Raw genomic sequence first — 13,457 nt, 5'->3', positions numbered from 1 at the left:
CTAACAAGTTTCAGAAAGAAGAGCTGCCAATAAAGCTTGAACCTCTGGACTCTCAGCTGAAGATATTTTATATTACTCAGGTGAAAATGTACGATCAGTGATTGAAATATTGAGCATTATATAATATTTAGGTATTTTCCTTGGAATATAAATATTTCAAAAAAAGACATTTTCAACATATGAGTGATAAAAATGATAAAATACAATTTACCACAATTTACAAATAACATGAAGGGTGCTGAATCTTGCGTTTGAGATTTCATTTTGCATGATCTAACCTAATGTAGTAAAGGAGTTGTCAGAATCAGACTGCCAATCAAAGCAATGACACAAAGGCATGCACCAAATATTGTTCCATTCAAAACAATATCTCTGATATGATTACGAGTTCTGCTAGGGGACTATCAGACTTGTCATTTTCCCTCAGCATCCTGGACCCATATGCCCAGATTGGACTACCTTCATGATTTCAACAGTGGAAAAGAACAGTAAAAAGATAGTCAAATAAATTGCCTACTTCCACAATGATTGGAAAATTTAAATTTTTGTTAGGTTTAAAAAGATCCAAGAAATTGATTTAAGCATGAGCAAAGAACAGAGTTTCATATTTCGAACTGGCTAAAAATAAAAATAATATAGTTTGGGCTTCCCTGGTGGCACAGTGGTTGAGAGTCCGCCTGCCAATGCAGGGGACATGGGTTCGTGCCCCGGTCCGGGAAGATCCCACATGCCGTGGAGCGGCTAGGCCCGTAGGCCATGGCCGCTGAGCCTGTGCATCCAGAGCCTGTTCTCCGCAACGGGAGAGGCCACAACAGTGAGAGGCCCGCATACCGAAAAATAAAAATAAAATAATAATAATAATAATATAGTTTACTTATGATACAGATATGCAAATGTTATATTTCTTAGTACTTTATGATTTTCAAAACTTCTGAAATTAGGAAAATTCATTGAATTTCTTGGAATTGTTATGATTTTTACATAATGTACTATGTTATTATCACATAAATTTTGTTACTTCTAAGGGCCATTCCCCACATCCAACTTTTAAAATAATGTATCAATGGGATAAATGAAAAACCTAGATAATCTCCCCAATCAAGGCCAAAAAAAAAAAAGATATCTCATCATTTTTCCTTGAATTTACTCAGCCTTAAAGCAACAGAAATGTCTGTGTAAAGCATCAGTTTGACAGGGATCGTCAAAACTTAAAAATCTTATGCTTTGGCTTCGTATCTCAGAGGGTGATTTACTGGTGCCCAAAAGTTACATTAAATCAGAATAAATGGCCATTTGTTGGGAGTATGTCTTCAGCTCTGCACAATGGCTTTTCTTGTCCTTGCAATGCAGGCTTAATAAATAAAATCTGCACACACACTAAAATCGGTCCAAACTTTATTCTACCTTCTTACAAAACAATTGGTATACACCATTTTTGCAATAATGTTGAAATAGATGGCATTATGTTGTAGTATATTCTAGTTTAAAACAAGTGAAGCTATATCAAAAGGGGTTCTAAAACATTTTTAGATCCCCATAAATATGCCTGGATTTGAATCTCAAAACAAATGTGACCAAAAATAATTTATTTTTCTGAGGTAAAATAGAAATCACAGCAATGAGAAGGTAAAAAGAATAGATGCCAAACAGGCCAGTTGTGATATAAGAGAAAATTCTAAAATTATTGCCAGAAAACCTAAGTGTGAATGCCCACTTGATCTCGATTGAGTTGTTTAATAATTTTACTCTAAAGAAATGGGGATATTAATACCTACCTTATCAGATCATCAAGAACACTTAGTGAGATAATAACCTACATTGCAGTACCCTGCACAGTGCCTGACAGTGTAGTTATGCAAAAACACTCATGAAATTGAATAACATGATTTGAGATGTGTCACCGGCCCCTGTTTAAACACACCACACCACACATTAAAAACAACTCACATAGAAAGCACAATAAAAACCTACACAGGCTGCTGTAGAACAGAAATCCTCAGTATCTGAGTCCTTCCTTAGCTCTGGGTCTTAATAGCAATATGGAATCAAATTTCAGAAGGGACTAATAGACCACTAATATATCAACAACTAATGATATTTCTATTTTTGATTCACAGAGGACAAGACCTTAAGAAATAAAAAGGGCACAGTAACATCTAGATGTTGCAATTGTTGTATTTTTAAGGAATGATGGGGTAGCTGATGGTGAGCTGGAGAATGACCATCAACATTTTGGAAAGATGAAGCAGCAGTATATGGAATTATGAAAAATATCCACAGATTTGTAAAAGTGGTGCTAAATACAAAATGTGTCAAGCCAAACGACAGTTGCTTACTACACAATTTGGCCTTGAGTTAATTCCATAAACTCAAATTAAACACATGGCAGTTAAGTCAGAAGATGTGTATAAAGGTCATACTATGTTTTTATAAATCTGCCTCATAAAAATCCCCTCTCAGATTTTGCAAACTTTATTCAGGTGACTATTCATTTTTTGTGTATATCAATTATTGCATACTGTAATTAGGACCACTTACAAATGCAGCTGTGTTTTCCAAATGATCCATATTGTAGTATGATTTTTTTCTATCCCTTTGTTATTGTTTTTTTTTATTTACTTAAAACCTAGATCTATTGAGAATTTGATGAAAGGTATGCAAACTCTGAGCAAAAAAAAATCCATAAAGAAACAAAAATTTGCACGTTTTGAAGGGATTTTGAAGTAGGAGTTCTAGTATCTTACTTAAAGGAAAGCAGGAAGTGAAAATGTGAGTCCACAATTAGAAAGAAACCAATAATTCCAAATACCAGAGTACCTCAAACATGGTACATATCTGATTGAATATAACTATATACATTCCTGATGGTTAAGAGCAAAGGATTGGTACCAGAAGGACGCACAATCAATCCAGGTTTAGCTTCCTCATCAATAAAATGGAGGCAATAAAATTGTATTATTCTAAATAATAAATGAAATTATGTATCCCAGTCACTTAGTAACTGTCTTGGGCTGGGCATCCAATAATTTATACGGGTTAAGTGAAAATATCCAGCATTTGGGAATTTTTTTTCTTTAATTAAGGAAACATCACATGATAGGTTCACCAGCTACTCTACACTCAGCCTTTCTTGAGCTCAGCTTAGCCTTCTGACATCTTTCTGGCTTTCTCCCCATCCACTGGAACCATGTCAATCACAATTCATTTCTTCACAGTTAATGCCTTCAAAACTATCCAGCCTAACAATTTGCTAATCTAATAAACTAGTTCAGGCTAATGAGTAGTCAAGATGTTCCTCCCTCATCTCTCACCAAACCTCTAATCTCTGATACTCCTTTGTGTATTTTAGGAGCCATACTGTATTAAACTAGCTCTTCACCACTTTTGTCCCTTAGTTCAATTTAATTAATATTTACTAATCTATTTTATACCAAGTAGTATGCTTTAACCAGAGGGGAGGGAATGCAGAAAGGTAGACTATAAATGCAAGTAAGTTAAAGATACTTTCCTCAATACAGTTAGTTAACTACTGTTGTGAAGATAAACTTGGTAAGATAGAATTGGCATTCTGTAAGAAGTGAGACAAAGTCACATGTTTAAGGGGAAAAGGAAAATTCTGGTAGTTTAAGTCTCCGCATTTAGGCATTATGACTTAACAGTAAGTAGAGACTGGTAGATAATAACAAAGGGGAAAATTTAATAACAATGAAAAGTGATAGAATATTTAGAAACAAGGAAAGGTTTGAAAATAACTGTAATTAACTCAGAGAGGACATTATACTTCAAAAGATTCATTCATTTTCTTCAAATTGATAATTTATTCACTTGTTATCTTCCAAGAAAATGTCACTCTTTATTCATCAATATATACTAAATACTTTTTCTTTGATTTATGTAAATTGAACTTTAAGTGTGTGATCACTGAATTAAACAATGTTTCTTTTAAGGTTATTTTATAAGAAGTTGAAGATTTTGGTGAGATTTAAATATTGAAGAGACGGATTTAATGCAGACTCGTTGAAAGTTATTTCTTCAGTGAGACGTGTCAAATAGATGACACTGTTGACTAAATGAAAAGGGATAAATGTTTGACTTAGAGCAGCATGGATAGTGCTGTTCATCAACAAATGTGAAAGAGATTAGAAAGTACATAATCATGTTCTTCCTTATGAACTGTCAGCTTGATTCTATCCTTCAGAGGATAGAAGGTGCTCATGAATCTGCCATGGCTACATGACAAGACAAAAACTTTCAACCTAGAGAAATAAGCACGCACTCTCCTTGCCATGGACTCTAACATCCAAACAAGTGGCAGCAGAAACAATGAAAATGTGGAGGGCGCCTTTTCTCTTTAGCACAGTAGTCCGTGATGTTCCTTTTCAGAATTACTTCTTTTTACAGAGTACATACATCTTAACAACTGCAACTAGAAACCACAGTTTTTACCAGTTTAAACTGAACCCAGACAAGCATCAATCCCAGGTGACATTTTGTATGTAGAGGCCCCATACTGATTGTTTGGCATCATTTGATGATAAGTTTTACTCCTCTGTACTTAAGAATAAACATGTGAGCAAATGTTGAACTTAATATAATCATATTTTATTTTTTAGCTGATATTTAAAAATAATTATCTAAAGTCCTATAAAAATCATGCCATTTCTATTTTATCCACAGTTCTTCTCTAGAATAGTCATACCTATATCATAGCATAGCTTTGAGGAGTAAATGAGTTTATAAGCACCGATCTCTGGGAGCATTCAATATTAGTCATTTGTAAGATGCAGTCATATTAATGACTACAGAATTATACAGTCTGTTACATGTTGTCATCAGAAAGTTATGCACTTTTCTTCGTTTCTTTATGTAATCATATAAGGAATATTTAAAAGAAAGTACATGGAAACAAACAAACAGAAAAACCTGAAACTACTATCAGGTAAGTGTAACAGATAGATAGATAACATAAACTGTATGAAGTAGTATTTATAGAAATTTATAGAACAGAAATATGTTAGTACTCACATTTTTGAGATGAGAAAAGCGAAGGGTAAATATTAAATAACTTAAGTAAACATGCATTATGCTATTTCCCCATAATCGTAAAAGAATATAATAATCCATTGAAAATGGCATGAGGTAAATTTTGAGTGACAATATGTATAAATTGTGTACTCACATTAACTTCATTTAAATATATAAACTTGTATATTTGATTATCTACCAAAGTTGATATATTTTTTTAAATTATGAAACAGCTACTAACTATTTTATAACTTAGAATGAAGTTTTCAGTTCTACTCCATTAAATATTCAACAGGTTTATTTTGAATTCTGTTGTTTTTTAATTTAATTGATTTGTCTATTAAAAACAATTTAATCATAAATTTAAAGTGGACATATGCCTTTCTGAAAATTGTCTTTCTAAGAAAAGTTTGATGCAAGGTTTCCTGTGATATTGTAGAAGAGAAGTAGAGTATGAATATTCTTCTGAAATGTAAGCCCTTTATGTCGGACACTGCTGGTTGTAAACTGGAGATTAAAAAAAAAAAGATGTAGATTGAGAGGAAAACTACAAACCAATGTAGTGGCAAAAATTTCGTTTCTCAAGGATATTAATCTCACGTCTGTCTTAATTTATTAAATACTGATATTGTCTTGATATTTACATCCTCAAATATTATATTTTACAATATAGTTAAAGAAACTTGAGTCAAAGTTTAAGTGAGATTTAGCTTAAAATCAATATAAATATATGGTTAGACTTTAATTCACAGAAACAAGTGGTGTAAAATCTCTTTTTTAACGTTTTTTTCTTTTCTCCTTTTTTTAGTAAGTTGCATTAATTTTGAACTTGACAAGTACACTTATACTTAAATTCACTTGGTAAACAGTGTCATATTCTTCCTTTTTATATTGCATAGACCCCTTTCTAAATCTGACCTAAAGCCATGAAAACTTGGACTAACATTAAAAGTCTAATTAAGCTTTGCCTTATAATACAATAAAATGTGTGATGCCCTACGTGCTCTAATATAACCCTTTCAGAAGGTGTGCAATGAATCTTAGCTCTCACATGCAGAACAAATGATTTAGTGTAAATATAATTCTGTTTACAATTACCTACAATTTTAAGGATGGCACTGTAAGATATAAATATAATAAATAATGTAATAATAAATTATACATTAGTATTTCAATTTTCAAAGTTATTTATGTTTAATTCATATCCTGCGGCATGAAAATGAAGGTAAATTTTTTCACACACACACATACACAAACACACACACACACACAAACCTACTGTGCTTTTCCTGTAATGAGGAAGTATACTCATGATGATAGGTAAAGTCTTGTTTATTTGTAAGAAAGTATTGATAATTTATTACTAAGATAATTAACCTATGTATGCCACAAACCTTTCATAACACAATTTCTTTTTTTTTAACTCCCGTATGTTCCTGCATCCAAAAATGCATTTTCAAACAAAATTCATCTGCGAAACAAATAAGTTTTGAACCTATGTGATAAGAAAACTCACCCTTTCTAAGGGTTTCCAACATGGTTAACTTTGTCGTGTCCTGAGTGGGGCACTCATGACAGACACAGGTGATATGGATGAGGAAGGAGGGGCCTACATTTGAAAACTGTATTACTTTATATCTTTGTTTGAAATGAATGGAACATAATGGTTTAGATTTTATGTTTGTTTTTACATTTAATATATTATCACAAAACATATCCATACTTAGAGGTCTGTTTCTAAAATAATAACAAGCACGTTACATGAAACAACAGAATTTGACTTTGAAAATATTGAATGTTTTGAAATATCAACATTTTTAATCCTTTCTGTTACTATAAATGAGCAGGATTTAATAAGATTTTTGCATACTTACCTAAAAAGTCAGGCAATTATACAGAATATGTGTGGTGAAATATACTTTATACAAAATAAATTAAAACAGTACTTTTGATCTCATGGCTGTATTCTGATATTTCATCTTTTCACAAGAAATTCAGATGTTCAAGAAGATGTTTCTTATAATGTAAGGCAATTTTGTATCAGATCTCATTAGTCACTCACCAAAATGTTAGAGGGTGCACTATTATTTTTATCTACTATTTATTAAATTTTTCAGTATCTATACTTATTATACTTATTATTCAAGTATAAGTATCATTGTTTTAATAAACCCTATCTATAAAACAGATTTATACAGATAAATGATGATTAATAGCCAGAAACTGTTATATCTCTAGACTCTGATGTTTAAAGATGTTATAAAACATAAATCCAATGTCCATTAGGAAAGAGATCTACATCTAGCAATAAGTTCAAATGATTGATAAAACATACATAATCAGATTTCTCTATGTATTCCAAGCACACACATGTACAAAATTATAACTTAGAAATAGTTTTTAAATCTATTTTACATGTCAGTCTCTTTCTTGAGCTTTCACTTAAAAAAAAAAAATAGAAAAACAAGAAAGTCAACCTAATGTCAATGTACCTTTGCTGGTTCTATGGCATTTGAAAAGTATGCCCGTGAGAAAGAGTTCCAAAATTTATTAGAGGAAATAATGGAAGAGATTAGATTTTTTAATGAGTGATCTTAAAATACAGAAGAAAATTGCACTGCCAAACCTCTAAGTATCTCAGAATAGCTATAAAGATCTTTAAGAGAAGCTATATGACAACATTTTTACATTTCTACAACATTTTTTATATAACAGATATTACATAGAAAATTTTACCTTGTAATTCACTTTATGAATGTTTGGTGGTATATTTTCTTATGTATGGCTGTGATTGGGTCCTGAAGAGGAAAAATAAAAGGAAAAAATATATGAGAAACTTTTTGACATCTATATCATATATAATATGCATAGCTATAAAAGGTAATAGTTTATTACAAAATTCTCCATACCACTCAAGAATCCAACTCATGAGAACATAACAGGGGATGGATAGCAAATACAGTTTTTGAAGAGGCAAAATATTGAGGGACTTGAACTGCCAGATTTTTGTTTTTCAGAGCATAGTCATAGGTCCCAGGAGCACTGTTAAGAGAAAGAGATTTGAAGTAGTTTGGACATCACGATTATCTATTTGTCTACCTATTATCTATCCATCTATTGAAAGCAAAAAGTCTCAGATTCCTTTAGAACACATACTACTCAGAAGCTTCAGCCTCCCTAGGCTCCCAATATGTGTGTTCTCTCATGGTTGTGTTTCAGAACTCTGACCTCTTCAATACAGCCTTTCCTAAAACAAGAGGAAAAGTAAAGCCTGAAGTGACTGATTTCTAAGTTTGAGTTTAGGAACTGGTGATGATACAGCGTTCAGGTGCCCTGTAATTGGGAACTAGAATCACTCATTAATAGTGCATGATGCAGGCACCCCAGTGCATGATTTGAGTTGAGGGGCGTCAGGGGTTTGCAAGGAGTAATTTTGAAGTTTTGGGTTATTTGAATGTTCTACCAGAGGGTAACTCATGTGTGAGCACGTGGGGGCTTATGTGTAGCTTACATTCTCTGCATAGGTTATCATAGACCTGTTGGAAATGAGACCAATAGCATATGGATGGTCATTTCATCTCTGCTTCATTGCTGGAAATAAGGCACTCTCTTCCATGTGTATGGCCTGACGCACAGCACTGATGCTAATTGTGACAAAGTTCTCTAATTTAACTTTTTAAAATTCGGCAAAAGAACGTTAGTTTATAATTATTCTTAGCTTAGTGAAAACTGCTCAGTCAACCAGGAGATGTCACCAATGAATAACTCCATCTTCTGTGCTGCAAATATTTACTCAAACTTAAGGGAAAAATTCAGCCAAATACTTTCTGGAAAGGATTTATAATAATGTCCCCTTATTAGGGAACATATATTTTAGTTTCCTATTAAATCACACCTATCTTGCCTCTACTTCAGCTATTTCTGTGTGCCTAATATTTTAAAAGTCAACAATTATTTTAGAGACAATTTCAACAAATACTAATTTGCACTTCTGAGCTCTTAAAGTAATAAAAAAGTACACTTCTAACTAGAGAAGGAATATTTTAGAAAATATATATGGGGCTTCCCTGGTGGCACAGTGGTTGAGAGTCCGCCTGCCGATGCAGGGGACACGGGTTTGTGCCCGGGTCCGGGAGGATCCCATATGCTGTGGAGCGGCTGGTCCCGTGAGCCACGGCCGCTGAGCCTGCGCGTCCAGAGCCTGTGCTCCACAACGGGAGAGGCCACAACAGTGAGGGGCCCGCGCACCGCGAAAAAAAAAAAAAAGAAAATATATATGTAGTCACATCAAAATGTATTCTCACTTACTACATAGGTCACTGTTTCAAAGGTATTCATGTTACATTGTATTCTACTTGATTTCAAATCTCTTTCATAATTACAGGCTTATTATATATTCACAGAAACTAAAGTCTTTCCATGTTGTCCAAAAATAACAAAAAAAGAGACATGCCGGGGTAATACAATAATCCTTTGATTTAATTTAATTTTATTTTATTAAGATATTATTGTTTTAGAGCAGTTTAAGGTTCATAGCAATGTTAAAGGGACGATACAGAGATTTCCAATATATCCTCTGCCACAACATGCATAGCCTCTCTCATTATCACCATTCCCTACCAGAGTGGTATATTTATTACTATTTATAAACTTACACTGACATATCATAATCACCCAAAGTCCACAGTTCACATATGGTTCACTCGTGGAATTGTACGTTCTATGGGTTTGTAGAAATGTATGACATATATTCATTATTAGGGTATCATGCAGAGTATTTTCACTGCCCTTGAAATCCTCTGTGCTCTAACTATTCATTCTCCCCTTCCCAATTCCTGGAAAACGTTGACCTCTTTATAGTTTTCATAGTTTTGCCTTTTCCAGAAATCATGCAGTATATAGCCTTTCCAGATTGGCTTCTATCCGTAATATGTATTTAAGGTTTCTCCATATCTTTTAATGACTTGATAACTCACATTTTTTAGTGCTGAATAACATGCCATTGTCTGGATGTACCAGTTTGTTTATCCATTCATCCACTGTAGGAATCTTGGTTGCTTCCAAGTTTTAGTAATTATGAGTAAAGCTGCTGTGAATAAAGTATGCAGGCTTCTGTGTGGATATGATTTCCACTCTTTGAGGTAAATACCCAGGACTGTGATTTTGAATTGCATAGTAAGAGTATGTTTAGTTTTGTAAGAAGTCACCAAACTGCCTTACAAAGTGACTGTACCATTTTGCATTCCCACCAGCAATAAATGAGAATTCTTATTGTTCCACATCCTCACTGGCATTTGCTGTTGTCACTGTTCTGGAGTTTGGCAGTTATAATAGGTGTGTTGCAGTATCTTATTTTTTAAATTCGCATTTCTCTCATGACATATCATGTGGAACATCTTTTCACATATTTATCTGCTATCTGTATATCTTCTTTGGTGAAATATCTATCAAGGTCTTGAGTCCATTTTAAAAATCAGATTGGTTTATTATTGTTGGGTTTTAAGGGTTCTTTGTATATTTAGGATAAGAATCTTTTATCAGACGAGACTTTTGCAAATGTTTTCTTCCAGTCCATGGTTTGTCTTCTGATTCTATTTATATTGTCATTTGCAAAGCAGAAGTTTTTAATTTTAATGAAGTCCAGAGTGTCAATTATTTCTTTCACGGTTTGTGCCTTTGGTGTTGTATCTAAAAAGTCATCACCTTACACAAGGTCATCTTGGCTTCTCCTATATTATTTTCTAAAACTTTCATACTTTTGCATTTTACATGAAGTTCTGTGCTTCATTTTGAGTTAATTTTTGTGAAAGTTATAAGGTCTGTGCCTAGATTCTTTTTTTCTTTGCATGTGGATATCCATTTGTTCAAGCACTATTTGTTGAAGAAACTATGTTTGTTCCATTGTATTGCCCTTACTCCTTTGTTAAAGATCAGTTGACTATATATATGGGGGCTGGTCTATATCCTGTTTTTATTATTTTCTGTTGATTTACTCAACTGGTCTTTCACAACACTGCATTGTCTTGATTACTGTAGATGTATAGTAAGTCAGTTAGTGTCAGTCCTCCAGCTTTGTTCTTCTCCTTGAATCATGTGTTGGTTATTCTGTCTTTTGCCATTCCGTATAAACTTTATTTTATTTATTTATTTATTTTAAAAATACACTTATTTATTTATTTTTGGATGCATTTGGTCTTGGTTGCTGTGCACGGGCTTTCTCTAATTGTGGTGAGCAGGGGCTACTCTTCGTTGCAATGTGCAGGTTTCTCATTGCAGTGGCTTCTCTTGTTGCCAAGCATAGGCTCTAGGCACGTGGGCTTCAGTACTTGTCACACACGGGCTCAGTAGTTGTGGCTCACGGACTCTAGAGTGCAGGCTCAGTAGTTGAGGCACATGGGCTTAGCTGCTCCATGGCATGTGGGATGTACCTGGACCAGGGCTCAAAGCCATGTCCCCTGCATTGGCAGGAAGATTCTTAACCACTGTGCCACCAGAGAAGTTCCCATTCCATATAAACTTTAGAATCACTTTGGTGATATCCACAAAATAAGTGGCTGGGCTTTTGGTAGGAATTAATTGAATTTATAGATCAAGTTGGGAAGAACTGAAATCTTGACAATATTGTCTTCCTAATCATGAATATGGAATCTCTCCATGTATTTAGTTCTTCTTTGATTTTGTTCATCAGCATTCTGTAGTTTTCTTCATTCAGATCTTGTACATATTTGGTTGGATTTGTCCCTAACTATTTCATTTTTTGAGTGCATATGTAAATGCTATTGTATATTTGATTTCAAATTCCACTTGGTCCATTGCTGATAATACACTTTTGTGTATTAACCTTGTATCATGCAACCTTGTTATAATCACTTATTAGTTCTAGAAGTTTTTTGGTCAGTCCTTTTGGATTTTCTGCATGGACAATCATGTCATCTGCAAACAAAGACAGTTTTATTTCTTCTTTCCCAATCTTCATACCTTTTTATTTCCTTTTCTTTTTTATTTCATTACTTAAAACTTTTATTAGATTTTTAAAAGGAATGGTGAGGGGGGTCATCCTTGACTTATACCTGATCATAGCAGGAAATCTTCAAGTTTCTCACAATTAAGTATGATGACAGAACTATTTGATTGTGCTTTGTAAGAACTATACCAACCCAAAGACAAATTCAAGTGTTATATTGCTTTTGTTTCTGTTTTTTTAAGAATCAGAATTTATCTGTACGAATATCAGTGAGAAAATAATGTATTTAAAGATCTCTGTTGAAATAAGCTTCTCTCCCAAGGTCACGTCCTCCTCCCAGGAAAGCTAATATTCAATAACAGACTGTCATTGAGATATAAAGACTTGGTCCCCTTATCCCAAGTAGATAAAGCACTAAAGGGTCATCCATCATCAGAATTCCTCATATAGTCTGTTGAGTCCTATTTTGCAGTTACCTCAGAACTTAACTTCTTCTGCTGCTTATTTCCATTTTCTTCCTTCTTTTTCCTTACACATGTTTTCATGTAAATATTACCAGCCAATTAATCTCCTGCATAGTAATCTCTATCTCCTAGTCTTCTTCACAGTTAAGTCAACCTGCAATATAGCCTATATACTCTGCCACTTTACTGCACATGTGGTGGGAAGGCAATAGGTCTGAAGTCAAATCATTTGCTTAAAAACCCAAGTTATGCACTTACTAGCTGGATCACTGTCAGCAAGTTACTTACCTTTTCTGTTTTTGTAAACTCTGATTCTTTAACTTAGAGTCTACCTTGAATGGACCTAAAATAATATACTTCATGAACCTGGAAAATTATGAATATGAGTAGAATTATGTAATACCAGGTTATCAGTCAATCAATTTGGAAATATCCACAGGAATGATTTTAAATTAAGGCAAATATTTACCTACAGAAAGATTCATTAGAGAATCTCTTGTGATAAAGATAACATTTAAAATAATATAAAATATTAAAAATTAAACTACAGTTGTATGTAGCCAATTAAATTATATGTGAAGATTTTAAGGACATGGGGAAGCATTCATGACATAATAGTGAGCAGGAACATATGAATATGACATAGTTAATGCTTGTAAATATGTAATATTTATAGAAGGAGGAAAACATTCCCAAAATGTCAGATGTAAATGGATGAAACCTCACAGAAAAGAGCAATGAGAGATAATGTTGGATTGGCAAAGTGACTCTTGAACACCTGACAAAGAGGTCTGTCTTTATTCTAAGACTAGGGTACTAGTTTAAGAGTATTCTTTCAAAATATAATTTCTATTATTTATTTTTCTAGATTAAAATATGCTTATAGCTTCTTAGTGCCTAATTATATATAAGACTAACCTATGGAAATTTTATAAATTGTATGTCTGGCTCTGCCCAAAGATTTTACTTCAGGATTAAAAGATATTGATGCATTTAATGATTAG

At 33.3% G+C, this 13,457-nt stretch overlaps 1 protein-coding gene across 1 annotated transcript in view; it reads right to left on the bottom strand.

Moving 5' to 3' along the window:
- The window catches only part of CDH18 (cadherin 18), a 1,015,987-nt gene that overhangs the window by 729,149 nt on the left and 273,381 nt on the right, over positions 1–13,457 (bottom strand). The window contains exon 2 of the mRNA XM_049707304.1: positions 7,762–7,823. The gene's annotated coding sequence lies outside the window, so the exon portion shown is untranslated. The remainder of the gene's footprint in view (positions 1–7,761; positions 7,824–13,457) is intronic.

This window comes from Orcinus orca, chromosome 3, assembly GCF_937001465.1.
Source record: "Orcinus orca chromosome 3, mOrcOrc1.1, whole genome shotgun sequence".
NCBI classification, from domain to species: domain Eukaryota; kingdom Metazoa; phylum Chordata; class Mammalia; order Artiodactyla; family Delphinidae; genus Orcinus; species Orcinus orca.
The sequence above is the reverse complement of the archived record's forward strand: the minus strand, read 5'-3'. Positions and strand labels throughout refer to the sequence as shown.